The 16231-nt window shown below is 40.2% G+C and overlaps 1 protein-coding gene across 2 annotated transcripts in view; it reads left to right on the top strand.

The window, feature by feature from the left end:
* Positions 1 to 16231, top strand: part of LOC120896973 — a 136083-nt gene that overhangs the window by 47009 nt on the left and 72843 nt on the right. For both annotated transcript variants that reach the window (XM_040301525.1, XM_040301524.1), the window contains exon 2: positions 6834 to 6937. The gene's annotated coding sequence lies outside the window, so the exon portion shown is untranslated. The remainder of the gene's footprint in view (positions 1 to 6833; positions 6938 to 16231) is intronic.

The raw sequence follows: 16231 nt of genomic DNA, 5'->3' as shown, positions 1-16231 counted from the left end.
TTTGGGTGGATCCTTGTTGATCCTGTGCAGTTGGGGGCAAAGTGTTTGGTGTGCGTTAGTGTAGTATGGGGTAGTTTACACAGTTCCGAAAAGAGAGGGTTAAGTTTTGTGATTCAATTTCCTATTATTTAATTGCAGCATCCGAATTTCCGAACCCAGGAGGTGCATGTGAATCAGATTTAGATTACATTCCATAGATTTTAACGTTAATGCATGCATTTCTGTGGATGATATATTAAACCCGACAAGCTGTTTTTGAGAAAACCATTCACATGGTGCTCGAGTAATGTTTACATCGAGATTTTCATTCAACCACTGTATAATATCATGCACTTTTATTGCATGTATTTTTAATAGAAATAAATCATTTTAAAATGGGTAATTTTCGGGGAAAAGAGAATGAATGTCGGGGTGTATAGTAGTTATGGGTTCTTTTTCCATAGAACGTTCGGTTCAAATGAAAACACAAACATAAAAAATCAGCCTATATGCGGTTGAACATAACAAGTTTAAAATAGACTCTTTCATTGGAAAGGTAATCAAAAATAGGAATAAAGCAAAAACATATGCTCTTTTTTCCTGGAAATTTCAGGTTTTTTGAGTTTTATTATTTCAGGTTTTTAGTTTTCCTGGAGTTTTTAAAGGTTGTTATGTTCGTTTCTTCTCTTGTTATTACTAATTATTATAGCTATCTTTTATTATGATTACATTAAAATTGTTACTCAGTTTTATAATTGTTATTATTAACTTTACTACAGCAAGATATTTTGGATTGCAAGTTGATAGTCGCTAGAAATTCTAGAAAATGCTAGAAAATCCAAAAGAAAAAGAACACAAATCGTGAAAAAAACATGTCAAATTCTAAACATCTTTTCAAAAATGATAAGATGCAAGTAGTAGGTTTAATTTACATTATATGTTCCATTTATTACTGGGTAAAAAATGATGAAATGTACCAATCGCCAGGACATACTAATTCGATCCATTCCTCTGTTAAAACAAGATCGCAAAATAGTAAGTATAAGTGAAGCTTTGTTCTTGTACACTTGCATTTCCCGAAACGTTGCAACTTTTCACATTGAAAAACGGATGATTTAATTGGGATTTGAATTGCGAGGATTTCTCGCTGTGGCAAACTTGCCAACAATGAGCAAAACCCAGGGTTCAATCGTTAACCTCCATCCTTCCCTTAAACCCGTTGCCCAGAATTACTATCTTTATTGCCAGAATATGCCTGCAATGCATAAAGCAGCTCAGAAACGGAGGCTGGTCAACAATCACTGTTGACCCCAAACGTGAAGACCGCTCCCCTTACTCCGTTAACCATTTCCCCTACGATTCTTTAAATCGTAAAACAAACAATTAGGTTGACTGGTTGTTCGGTGCAACCTTTTTGTCCTTTTTCGGTAAGCACCGCCAGCAGCACGCGTGTTTCTTCGAGATGCTGTGCCCGAGGAGTGCAAGCCCAATGCAGGCCACCGATCCCTTATTTGGTCAGTGATGAAAGACGCCTTCGGTGTAGACTCTCGGTCGTCGTCGTCGTCGTTGTATGCGAACAAAATAGCGAGAGTGAGAAGGAGAGCCAAGCAAAACAGGTCCATCGTAACCTCCATTTCGACGACAATATCAAAACGACGACAACACCAACCTCTCGATGGCGTGCTATTATTGTTGTGCGCTTTCGATCGGAGAATCCATTCATTTTCCTTTATGCTTTTCGCTGGTTGTTTCTGTGTTTGGAGCACCGTCTGCTGGTCGGTTTATGGTTGCGGCGGCGATTGCATCGTACCAGCACGCCCTGGTTGGGGGAAGATGGTAAGGGTCGCATTTGCAAGGGTTTGCGTCTAGAGGCGACCATCCCAAGAACGAAACCTTGAGACTGGGCATAATAAAATCACTCTGTTTCTGGTGTTTTGCTGGGCGGATGCTATTCCCGTGCTGTGTCGATCATTATGATACTTTTACGATGCATACAGCTGGTGCATAACGAGTATGGGCGTACCAACAATATTGAAACTACTGTCAATGCGTTTGAAATGCGGGCGAAGATATGGGCACGTAAACATGAAAATTGAAGTCAGCAGTTAAGTGAATTGGTACCTAGGAACGAATGGTTTTTGTTTTGTTGGAAGCGTGTGATTCACGCGTACCACTTTTCAATAGCTTGAAAGCTCATTGGTTTGGAAGTTTGTGTGCCAAACAAAGAAGTCACATGGACGTTGTTATATTTGGGGAGTGTGCAGTTAGATTTGAATTAATTATTTAAATACAGTGAAGAAACTGAACCAAGTGGCCTGTGAATCAACTTTGCAGTATTTAGAGCGATCTTATTGTGCAATTTTTGGTACGATAAGCCTTCAAATGTAGAGTTCAGAAGTAGAGACAACACTACACGAGAATGCGCCAGGGAAATCATTCCACTTACCGATGATTGAAGACCGTAAAAGTGTAAAGTTTTAGCTTCTTCTTTTTTATTATTTATTTATTTAATTATTTATTTATTTTAAAAATGTTCTTACATGTATGTGGCCTAAACAACTTGACAACTATCCTATGCTATGCTGAACTATCACTAATTATTCTATTAAGAGCTGATTCAAAAGATTTAGTAGGTGATTTTGAATAGAATAGAGTGATTAAATTAAAATACACATAGTTTAAAAACTCTAGACATGGACAACAAAGGTTCATTAGAGCTATACTCTCGCCTCTTAATGTCAAAACTGCTATACTGTCTCAGTCCTAATTTACTTAAGAATTCACGATATGTTAGAGTACTAGTTGCTCTATTGATTTTGCCCAGCAACTCTGAAAAGTCTTTTTGGAATCTCGCCCAAACTGATAAGGCTAGTTAGAATGACTATGACCAATGTCATTTGCCTGTCTCCTATTCAATTTGGCGCTGAAGTGGGCCATCCGCGACTCGAGGCTGGAGACTTCGGGTTCCTGACATACGCTGATGATATAGACACCATTGGTATTCGGTTCTTCTATGTAGCAGAAGCCTACCAACTTGATGGACCACTTGATAGATACAAAGATTAATGTAGTTTTATAGAGATAGGGTAAATGTTCCAATAGTGGTGCAATTTGTAGGGGTACAGATGTGATTTAACAGATTTAAAGTAATATCTTTGATCTTCGCAATCATAACCATTTTTACCATCAAACACCACAAATTTATGAAAAAATACATATTTTGTGACTGCTTCGTTATACCTACCGCTATATGTATTTTAGTGAAAACAATACTACCAATCAAAAATATCGTGGAAAAAAACTAGAATGTTATGTTTTTATTGGTGTTATGACTATAACCGCTATAGGAACATGCTAGTTTTGGCAGACTTATAATGGCACGATGGTGAAAATCACTTAAAATGCAAAAAAATATCGTCAAAAGGCAATGAATTTTGGCAAATCAATAACATTTCACGACAGTTATGTGTTATGTTATGTGATCATTTACAGCCATTTATGAAATCCTAAGGATTTTGGAAAAGTGTAGACACATTTCACAAAATAATGGATTTTCCTGTCACTATGTAACGGAATGGTCCCATTTAACTTTTAAACCCTTTGTAAAAGACTCTGTCTCAGATTTAACAACAACATAAAAAACTTAATAACTCTTAAATTTAAGCATCTCGTATTTACAGTCGTTGCCGCTAAATTTTGACTCTAACTCACCTATTTTTGCCTGGAAGGCATCAATTTTTGACAGTGCGCATCAATTTTTGCCTCGAAGGCATCAATTTTTGAATGTGAGTCAATCGTTTTATTTACAAAATTTTACGTTATTTTTGAAACTGTGTGTTCTGAGATTATTGAACTGAATATGAAATTAAGTTAAGTAGTGAATAATTTCATAGATAGCATTTAAAATAAAACAATTGTTTTATACATTTTGAAAAATTTAATGGAGTGAAAAAATTGGCATGTTTTTTCAGCTGAAAACAAGGGCTTTAGAATTTATAAAATTTATTCATTTTTTCGCAAAAAAAACAATTAATTTACACAGTTTATGTATTGTTTATGCGATGTGAAATTTCAATTATTAAAAATCTGCTTGAATACCTTGTAAAATTGTCATGATTCGAACAAGAGTAAAAAATTGAAGACTTACAGACAAAAACAGGTGCGTTAGAGTCAAAAATTGATGCCTTAGAGTCAAAATTATGTAGCAACGACTGTAAGCATCAAGCACCTCGTATTCTATCATATATAATCTATCATAATTTCTATATGGTGTTGGTTCGTGGAAGTAACTATACCACGTTTGCCTTATAAGTTTTATCCGTTTTTTCTTACGCATCAAGTTTGAACAGGAGACAGGTAAAGCGCGTCCCTTTGGCGCAATTTGACGAATTTTCAACCGTCTTGCACCGGACGTTGTACGTGAAATTATTTTCAAACTGGAAAGATATATATTTATTTTATATATATCTATCTATGAAAAACAGCAACACAAGGATTGCAAAAAAAACAATGATTATAAAAAGTGTAATTTTAAAAGCACGTCACAATACCTGACAATGTTGTTAGTGGACTAAACTGCTCAACCCTGTACAGTAGTTTGTTAGCACACCCGGGTACATAATTTGCATCACTTCTCTTTTTATTATTTCATCATGCTTAAAAAAGCACAATATAGCCGATGTACTAGCACCAGTTGCAATAACATTTGCGTATGCAGTCCGGAGACTTTTGCTCCGACTGTAGTTGGTTAGCATTTTCCATTGTTTGGCTTGGTATTGTGACGGAATGCTTTAAAGGATGCACCATAAACAGACACACAAATACACTAGACGCAGAGCTGCATAGGAAACTCGTTTCGATCGTGTATTGCATCCGTTGTTTCACGAGCGGGGTAGCGTAATATGGACTTAATTAAGTCCGGCTATCATCAGGGTAGCGCCAGTAATTAAAACCCTTTGGAACCCCTCTTTACGCGCGCACCGGCCGATTTGGTGATGCGAAATAAGTATGCTTTTGTTGTGGCAAAAGCAAGATTTCTTTTATTTAGTAGCGCCCTTTGTTCCTGAACTTTACTGAGTTGAGCCTAATGGTAATGTTTGGTCTCTGGAGCAGAGCGAGAAGCGAATAAAATTATGTAGATTTTTGCTTTCGTTCGTTTATATTTTATCTGTGCGTTTATTGAGCGTTGGTTTGGTGAAAGGGAGCAAGTTTGGTTTGAATTTTCTTCCATTTTTTTGTTGGTTGTCTTTTCAAAATCGCACCCGTACAAATAAAGCACTAGCAGCTGTGAAAGACATTGTGCCTCCGTGTCGCCCCGTTTCACTGATTACCTTTGATGGCGTTGGTCACACTTGAACCGTAAAATAGCCACCGACAGACAAACGATAAAAGTTGTTTTAATAATGCTAATAATGCTAATATCGGCCAGCACTGGTCGGAGGAACGCTCCGGTGTAAGAAGTGCCATTGTTGCCGGCGCCTGGAATGGCGCTCACGGGAGCAATCACGCGAAAGCTTGCCACAGCTTGCCACACCGCCGCCGCTGGGGTCACGAACGTCGTTGCGCGCTGCCCGATTTTCAATTAAGACTTTGCCATTATCACGTATCCAGCGTATCGTTTGTGTAGCCAGCCACCCGGCAATGGCGGCCGGCATAATGGACGGGAAAAAAGTCAAGCTTGCAATCTCCAATTTTCCACCCCTTATGCTTAATCTCCCTTATGTCGTTGATGTGGCGTGGTGAAGCGTGGGCTAGAGAGGAAGCTTTTCATTCGTGTGCACGGGGCCATCGGCACAGGACCCCCCGTAACGAGGATCACATTTAGTGACAGCTTTTCGGAATTGGGGGATGGGGCCGGTGAAACGGGCAAACAGAGATTATCATCATGGTGTGGAGACTTTGGTTAATTTTCCGGCGACAACGACAAGAAATGTGCTTTGTTTCTGCCCTCGAGACACACACTGTGCGAGATGATTTCGCACACCGCGTTGAGCGAAGATTATGAATGTTGTTGTTAGAAATAATCATTCGTTCAAGATGCAATTGAAATGGCTTTTAAAACGCTTCAAAATAGTAGTTTGTGCTCACCTCACCTCAAAAAAGCTCACCTTGTTCCATAGAGCTCGTTACTTACAGTAACCGTTCATCGGTCCAGCAATGTAACACCAACGTAGAAAGGTATTTGACTCTACTTTAGAGCGAGCATCCGAAACTCCGGAGATTGGCTAAAGGTTAATTATGGGGGCAAAATACCAGTATACACCTTCTGCACCCAAAGAGACAGACAGAGAGAGAGAGGGGTTGGGAGTGGTCTCAGGTAATCAGTAACTGACAAAAACCAACTTAACCAAGGAACAAACTACTGGGATAAGCTTACACGCGCGCTTGCTCCATTGCCACCGAGCTCTGCCCCTGGCCCTGTCTCGGGCCCGCCCACCAGCTAATTTCGTCGAATAAATTATGCATCCCTACGGCTGTGGACCGGTGGGGGTGCAGGTGTGCACGCGCCACCGGCTTTGCTGGTCTCCCTTTGGTTGTTGGGTTCACAAGAAAATCAATTAGCATCATTACTTATGCAGACTAAACCGTTTCCGGGCTCACGCTCGGGAGGCGGACGGATGCGTACATACGCGTAGATGCGCCACATATCAACCACCGGGCACAACACAGGCAGCGCTGGATCCACACCGGGCCCACGGTACTGCACAGATCTGCACAGAAAGGCTAATGAATTTATCGTCGCGTTGCACGGTGTTAACAGCCGCTCCGCTCAATTTGTGTGTGTGTGTGTCGGTGTGTGCGTGAACGTGTATGGGTTTAGTTTAACTAATGTGCTACTATCTTCTCCGTTTCAGTTTCTTGGCCAGGCCACCGTGGAAGGTGTGATGACACAGGGCGAAACGTAAATCTATGGAGGATAATTAACACTTTTGCCATTGTGTTGGGTGAAAAGCGATAGGTAAGTGTTGGTTTACCCGTACATCTTCTCTACAATGCCACTCCGCTCGAAGCGTTCGAACAACCAGTCGTAATAAATGTCAGAGTACGATCGTTTCAATGTAACATGCGTTCCTTCTTCTTATTCCAAGCTTTTTCTTTTGCCATTCTTCTTCGATTTGGCATAACGTTATGTCTTATGGCAATTTTAGTTGTGAAAGCGAATGAAGCGTTTAATCACTATACAAAGTGACCTTGTTTCTTACGCTAATTCCTACGCTTGTTCCTACCTTACAAAATTACTACAGGGAATAGTTAGCCGACGTGCGAGTTGTACTACTGGTTCAAAACAGGAATTGTATCGGTTCCAGGACCGATACAGGTTCAACATTCGTGCTAAATTCAAAAGTAGCTACAGTTTCAGGACTGTAGATATAATATAGATTTCCAAAATCGGAATAGACTAGTGAATGGTTATAAAGCCGATGTGGGTTTGTGATCTGTTGCTACAGTTTTACCTGTTAGAGTAATGGTCAGGCAAAATCGAGCGAAACATCCAAAGCCAGTAAACTTCTCTTTCACTCGACCGAGTGAAGAAATGAAGAGAGGAGTTTCCGGGAAAGCCTCAGTTAATCAAAAGTGTGCTAAAAAGGTGTTTATAATTTATATCTGTACATGATCAGTTCCAGTTCACAGTCAATGGTACAGTTTAACCTAGTACATTATGGATTCGTGGTTGTTTCGAGGAACGGTATGGATTAAGCATCAGTTCCATATTTGTTATTTGTTATTTATTAAGTTAAATTCAACGGACCGCGAGTGACCCTCTTGAAGCGTGTTCGGATTCATTATATTAAAGTCACGTTTCAATCATGGATTTGTCACGTTTAGTCTTAGGTAAAAATAATTAACGCGTAGAAGATCGCACGGCATGAATACAATTTAACAACGCAGCGCGCGACATGTCATGTTGATGACGTTCAGAAATACTGCCCTATGAGGATATCGTAAATCGCGCAAACAAAACATTAGGATTTATTTTTAAGATGACAAGAGATTTTAATGGCCCGACTGCCATTACCGCACTTTATGCTAGTCCGGTTAGATCTATTTTAGAATACACGTCTATTGCGTGGTGTCCTTACACGCACGTGTGGATAGAGAGGATAGAATCAGTCCAAAGAAAGCTATCTCATTACGCTCTTCGGATGTTACCTTGGAATGACCGCTCTCGGTTGTCACCCTACGAATCGCGTTGTCTACTACTGGGTCTTGAGACGTTAAGCAACCGCAGGAAAAATGCTCAGGCTCTGTTCGTAGCAGGAGTTCTGAACCGAACGATAGACGCACCGCGTATCCTAGAGCATATCCATTTCCACGTACCCAGAGTAGCAGCCCGGCATTGTGTATTTCTCTCACTCGATCGAGGCAACACGCGTTACGGAGAAAATAACCCTATAGTAGTGTCCATGTCTAGAAGCTTTAACTCATCCGCTGATTTGTTCGCCTCCGACATAAGTCAGGCTACATTCAGGGAGCGTTTACGTCTATCTCAATTAAGGACCACATAAACCGTGTTTTCTTCGTCTTTTGTCGTTTTTACATATCTTCTTCTTCTTCTTCTTTGGCTCAACAACCGTTGTCGGTCAAGGCCTGCCTGTACCCACTTGTGGAGTTGGCTTTCAGAGACTAATTGATTTCCCCCATAGCAGGATAGTCAATCCTACGTATGGCGGCACGGTCTATTTGGGGATCGAATCCATGACGGGCATGTTGTTAAGTCGTACGAGTTGACGACTGTACTACGAGACCTGGCTAGTTTTTACATATAAAGATACACTTTCATGTAAACTTACACGCGTAAACTAATATTAGATCACCCGTTTAAACCACATGAGTTCGATGGGTTAACTTTCAAACAAATAAACAAATTACATTTAAACTCACGGCACATACGAATAAACGGATCAGAGGAGCCGAAGCGAGTTCTGCGTTCCTCCACGTCGAGTAGCGATCTAGCTCGGAGCGATAGCGGCGGGACATACATGTTGAGCCTCGAAAGAAGCGCCGACGGAATGGATCCGATTGTCAAAAGTCCCGCGACAAACAGCAACTGAGCGTTGCAGTGCTGTTGCTTCAAAGTCTCCAGGCCAAGCAGCGCACAGTGCCCCTCATAGTCCAGCTGGACACTCCAGGAGCGCAAAGCGAACCGCGTGATCTTGCGCTGGATCGATTCTAAAAAGGTCAGGGGGTGAGCAGCTGGTAGATCAATGGTAGATACATTTAACGCGTAGTCGTAGGCTAAAGCCCCAAATCATTCACAGAGTACCAGGACTGGAGGCACTTAGAGTGGCTTGGAGGTGTTTTTTTTTAAAATAGAAACTTTAAGTCAATTGGCTTCATTCGCCTATTATAATCGGTTGATTAATTCTAAGCTTAAAATCTAACATTCTTCTTTGCAAGTCATTTGTGGCTTGCAGTTACCTTATACCGGTTAATCTCGGTTTACGTAAAGTTATTTTCTGATTAGAGTTCTTTACAAAGGTTAGTTATACGAAGGAATTTTAACAGCTTTCGCTAGCATTCGCTGTCTGGTGAGAGGATGATGTCGATGCTGTGGTCCAATTTGCAGGTGATGCATTCTGCTGTATAACCATGGCAGCATTTTTTGCAATAAAAAGGTGTGAGTGAGCCGGGTGTGTAATGGCGGAATCAGTTTGACTGGTCACGAATATGCACAGGAACAGCTTCGCATATGCATATTGATTCACGATCAAGTACCAGGACGAGTATGAGTTGAGTATCAGTACCAAGGCTGGTACGGGTTTAAGATTAGTTTCAGTTTCGGTGTGGTTTCGGTTATAAGTCATCGGATAGCTCGTCACAAGTTCCTGATTTGGATTGGGGTTTCAAACATTTTCTTTTAACATTTACACCAGAGTCACGTAAAATATTTTAAATGTTGACTTTGGGTTTGTTATCAATAACATTTAACAATAATAAAACAAATCAATTTTTGGATGGTTCCCCCTGTATAATAAAAATAGATGCTAGTCACAATCTTTTATAAACCAAAAGCTGTAAAAATACAGGGTTTGTCAAGGTGCTTTCCATAGTTTGTTGGGCTTTTCTCAGATTTTTGTTGGTTCAATTGTAATGATGTTCAATGGGCCAATACCAATAAGTCGTAGGAACGAACCAAAAATCTATGGGATACGATGAATAAATCGCGCGACGAGCCCAAATAATTACAGGGAACCAACCAATAAATCGTGGGAAACTCTGCAATAAGTATGCATGGGCTACAATTGAAATATTTCATGGTATTGTTTAAAAAGCATGGCTCAAAAGAGAACAGTAGTAACAATGAAAAAAGCTTCTGGCAATTATGAATCAATCACAACATGTAGCAGGCATCATATCATATAAAAGAATGGTGGTAAATTCAAAAGTGTTGTAGAAATGTAATACAATGTAGCATTAATATAAGAAAACTCTACACGCTTCCATACAGTTTCCTTTGTTCGGATGGAATAGCTATTCTTCTGTGTCCATGCTAGAAACGATCATCCAATAGCTTCTTTGTTCCGGCGCCTTAAAATCGGCAACCCAAACCGGCCGGTATAATAACCGTTTATCAAACACACGCACCAACCGGCTCGTACAATGGCGCTTCGCACCGTCCTTACGCATGTCTCGGGAACGTTCAACAGTGCCACCAAACGTCGCTCACTTACCCAGTGTCGCCGATATATATATGTGTGTGTGTGTGTGTGAAGATCCAGACAAGCAAGGATCGTTAAGAGCAGAGACCGTATGTGAAAAGTGGCATTACTGCCAACACGTTGAAATTTATTCACAAAACTATACAGCCCCGAACATTCGTGTCATTTGCCGTGGTCCCAAGTAATGGGGCCAAGTAACCGAATAGACCCTCCGGACAGAGAGTAGAGAGGCGAAAATGATACCAATGGCTGTGTCTGTGTGTGTGTGTGTGTCTGTTATGCTACACACGGGAAGTAAATTATTCTCCGGCCAAGAACCGCAGCACTATCCCCGTTCCATAGCCGGAAGTAAGCATGGGCAGAATGTAAAAACAGGTTTACATGGCGTCCGGGGACAATTTTGGGGAAACCGAACCGAACGACGGCAGCGCAAAGTTTCTAATATAACCCCCAATGTAATAAATAAGACAATTCGGCGATGGTGAAGGTGACTGAGGATAGGGTGGTGGTAGAGGCTCTTTTTTCGGGTGGGTCAAAACTGGACCGTCTATTCCTCTACCCCTCGCCCGCCGGGAGGAATCGAAATCGCCCAGACGTGCCTGTGCAGCTTAAGCATCAAATTGATTCGAAAAGATTCGTTCCAGCTTTTCCTTAAGGACCGATTAGAGGTAGTGTGAAAGTGGAGATACTTACTTACTTATTCGACGGTAAAACAGCTTTATGGAATGTGCAAATATGTTACTATTTTTCTAGTAATCACCACAAAACAAGACCACATATGACGTTTTTTGCATTAAAATGTTGGCAATTGAATTTTTCATTGATGAAACATGAATTTCTGTTAAATTAAGCACTTTTAATATTTTTTTTGTAAACAGTCCTGTTTAAATTTGTCCTAAGAGAGAATACAATGACCTCCAGTTTGATCATTTGATTCATTTTATTTTTGCACATTTTAAAACGAAAAACTACCACAATTTTTATTTTCGTGCTTACGCTACCTCTGATCCCACCTTTACAGCTAAATGGATAAGGGAGCAGTCATTCGCAGGGTCAACTGAAGTCGGGCGCATAGCCAGGGATTGGACAGTAATTTTCCCACAAAGTCTAGCATATTGGTAGCTTGTTTTCTTTTGTTTTGTCTGGAAAACACATCGCCCGGTTGCGGTTTGGCTACGGCACAACAGAAGGAAAGTTAAGATTAGAACATATTTATAACGATAAAACAACCGCATGCGTTTGTGTGTGTGCGTGCGTGTGTTTGTGGCCCATTTTGTTACGATTGGTGTGATAAAAACAACGTTCAAAGCTATGTATTTTTATGCTCTACCGATAGCAGCATTTGATTTGATTCGAAACTTCTCGAAACTGACCGACCGGCCGGCCCCAATGGAAACTAATGTGAACCTAAGAAACTCGGTTCCAGTACCTGACCGCACCACCACAACACGTACACAGGTAAATCATGCCGATAAAAGTTGATCCCTATCATGCATCATCTCGTTACCGTTGTGGGAGTCCGTGTGCATGAAATGTCGTCGTGGATCGTGGGCAAAAAGTAAGTAAGTAAGTTCGTTGACCATTGCAACCGTGCTCGTGCGAAGATCGAGGTGACCCGCTGGTGCGGGTCGTGCAGTTAAACTCCCGAAAGTTACAGCCATTTCCGTCTCACGGGTCACGCTGCTGTTAATCATAACATATGGTGCACAATTATCGTAAAGTGCGCCCCAAAAACACGATCTTTTCAGCGCTCTTTCTTATCTCAACGGGGCTGGTGTGGTTGAAGGTTTACTTTCCCTTTCCTGTGATTGCTGTCCGGGTATGGTGGCACACGTGCGTGCACGGGTGTTGATGGGTGATTTTGCGAAGAAAATGCTTTTAGTTGATTGAAACCATTGGGCGGCAAGCTAGTGGGATGGAGTCGGTATGTCGGTGGGATTACCTGCAGGAACGGAGCAAAAAAAAAAAAAAATGTTATTACATGTATCCACATATGGATTGTTGTTGGTGCGTTATGCTTTTGGTTGGAGTGTAAATGTTGTGATGTGGATGGTATTTTACACCTTTGTTTTGAATTGTCTTACGAGATTATTTAGGATATAACGCCACTTAATTGAAATATGTTTGAACCATAGCTTAGCTAATATGCTTGATCACATTCGGTGTTAATTATAGCTATTTTCTAACACCAATCTTCAATGGGCGCAACAACTGTTGTCGGTCAGGTCAAGGCCTGCCTGTACTGGTAATGGGGCTCGGCTTTCAATGACTTATTTATTACCATAGCAGGATAGTCAATCCTACGTATGAGGGGACGGTCCTTTCGGGGCTTGAACCCATGACCGGCATGTTGTTAAGTCGTATGAGCTGACGACTGTACCACCAGCCCGGCCCATAAGAGAGTGAGGAAAGAGTTACGTTGACTAACGATCGTTTGATTTGCTTTGATCGTCTTATTTATTTATTTATTTATATTGTATTTTACATCTGTTCAATTTGGAAGTGTAACACAAAATGGACATTTATTAACACATAACCAAAGCTTACTTCAATTCGATGGTTACTGTTGTAACAATTTATTTATTTATTTTGTATAAAGGGTTTGAGCTTATTTGCCTCATTTATCATTTAAAAAATTCTACTATTAAATCTCTCTCTTTAAATTGTCTACCGCAATGGTGCAATAAGAAGAAGTATACATTGATTCGACGTTCAACCATCGAAGTGAAACAACGTGTTTGGTTTTCAAAGTGACGGTTTCGGAGTGTGTTTGTGTCTGATACAGCGATCCAGTGATACCAGTCGGGATAACGAAGACAGAGGGAGGGAGAGAAACGTGAAACATGGGAGTTCATGACCCAGGAGGGGGCATTCTCCACGGAAACTATTATGAGATGCTCGAGAATGAACCGAAGAGAAAAATCGAGAAGAGAATCAAAATGGTAACATTAGATAATGAATGCTCAGAAGAAGAAATATTCCTGTTGATGGAAGCAACAACGTCTAACAAAGACCTAAGCCGAGTTAATGCATTCCTAATAGCAAAAATACTGCACAATGCGATTAACGAAAAACCGACTCAGGTAAATCGCCTGAAAGATGGTCAACTGTTAATACGTGTACGTAACCAGAAAAAGGCGAAAAAAAATAATGACGATCAAATCAATTCCGAACTATAGAGGGGAAATAGTAGAAAAGGCAGAAGAACACCTCACACTAAACACATGTTAAGGCCTAATAAGATGCCCTGACATTGAGTTTCTGACCGAAGAAGAAATCATGGCAAGACTCAAAGAACAAAGAGTAGAAGAGGTCAGCATCATGAAAAGAAAAGTAAACGACAAACTAGTGAATACTAGAACGGCAATAATAACATTTAAGGCAGGAAAAGTCCCTCGCATGCTAGACTTTCGATTGCACCCACTGAAAGTGGTATTGTACATCCCAAGGCCCATGCGGTGCAAAACGGGCATGAAGCTCGGTCACACAAGAAAATGGTGTAATAAGGAAAGAATATACGCTGACTGCAGCGAGCCAGTGCATCCGAACATATGTAAAAAAATAAAATATGTCTCGTGTGGAGAACCACACAACAAGCTCGACTGCCTCCACTGCCAAAAACTCATCTTCTAGGACGAAAAGGAGATAAGCAAAATTAAAACGGAAAATAAAAAAAACGTATGCAGAAGCAAGACGCATTAGAAGACGGCAATGCCCTGTAATACCTAGACTCCACACAACAGAACGCACATTCACACAAACAGTGAATCCACCAACGAGAACACCTGTGCCCAATACAGACAAGAACACAGAGATCACCAATACCACCATGGCAAAAATTACAGAAAAAAAAACAATTCAAAACACAGAAGGCAAAACCACACCACAGCCAGTGTCGTTCGGATCGGACGAGTCCATCTATGTGCAAGAAATAAATGAGACACCACAAATTGCCATGACAATTGTGGAAGAATATATCATTACAAATGCTGAAACTGATCAATCCGATGAAAATGAAAAATTGCAAATCTTTAAATAGATTACACAAGGAGAACTTCCATGAGATCAAACATATACCGAAACGAAAGAATGATAATAATGAATAGAATATGTCAAGACAAAACTCGAGAAAAAGGAGACACAATCTGCATAGTTCCGTATTTTTGCCATGGTGAAAATACTTATTACTGGGCACTTATAATTTTTTTAGATTTTGAGCAACTCCATATCAAAATATCTGTGTTAGATATGATACATATGGAAAGCTTTATTTACAACGGAAAGTGAGAATTTTTGGAGAATAGATAACGCGTGAACGCAATAAGAGATTGGATGATAAGAAGGCAATGAACTAACGATGAATTCGAATGCAGAACAAAAGATGAAGTAATGTACTCTATATGAGCAAACGAACAAACGAGCAATTCAGAAAAACCTCAGAAAACCAAAAAAAAAAAACATTAAATTGAACTGAAAACCTGGTAATGCCTTAACCTTGCCTTTACAGCAAAAAGGACGTATGGCCTAAATTGCCGGTCCTAGTGTTTATAGAGGTTGGTGAATAAAACCACCAGTTGACCAGGACTGGTTTTAAGCGGGCCCAGGAAGCTGGACTCTGAAGCCGAACCGCATATAACCTCACAAAGAGAAGAAGAAGAAGTAAAGAGAAGAAAAACATAACAATCCTCTCCAGTTATTAAAAAAATAGTAAATTACAATTTAGTTTCATAATATTCATTGAAATTTTATTTTGAAAATGTATCGGATAAATATGTTTACAAAAACAATTATCTAGACAAGAAAATCAATCAAACAGTCAAAACGGATACAAACATAATACAATGGAATATTAAAAGATTAAAAGGATTTAGCAGAAAAGCCTGTGCTCATGATGAAGCGTATCGCAAGTTCTTATTCAGGCTGAATTCTGACAGCAATTGCAAAAGACGAGGAGAGATATGGATGGGAGGTCGATTGCGAAGGAGGATAGGAGAGCAGGAACATAAAGTTAATAAGATAAGCGACTGACGATACATGGGATTGCGCATTTGAATCTCAAAATTTAATGTCCGACCAGCCTGCCCGGTGCTTGCAGTGGATATAATAAGAGGGCCCATGAGTGCTATAACTGTCTAGAAATCTACGCAACGATGACACGCGTCTATTTCCTCTAATTTCCCTAACCTATGTTTTACGGTACCTTCTGCAGTGGGGTATGTTACGTAGGAACAGTCCAATTTGATACGGTCCCAGCAGAAGTACAGTGTCTTGGTTCATGCATGGGTCTCGTTTTACAGTGGCCATGCGTTTATAGTGATTTTCGAGTCAGAATTTGTCAACAAATATGCAACAGCTGTGCTTTGGTGCAATAATTTATTATTGCAGTGGAACCCTTCATAACGAGTGTGACCCATTGCAGTGACTCACTCGTTATGCAATTTTACAATGAGTGCATTTTGCAATTTGTATGAAAAGTGAAATAACTGGATCCAGGACAAGGTTCAGGTATATAGGTGTTATATACACATAAAAAATGAAAAAAATATTAAGATTGCTAATAATTTTGAGGATTTTTCTAGATCACTATTTTA

Source organism: Anopheles arabiensis, chromosome 2 (assembly GCF_016920715.1).
Source record: "Anopheles arabiensis isolate DONGOLA chromosome 2, AaraD3, whole genome shotgun sequence".
NCBI lineage: Eukaryota > Metazoa > Arthropoda > Insecta > Diptera > Culicidae > Anopheles > Anopheles arabiensis.
Note: the sequence above shows the minus strand (reverse complement) of the source record. Positions and strands in the feature narration are given on the sequence as shown.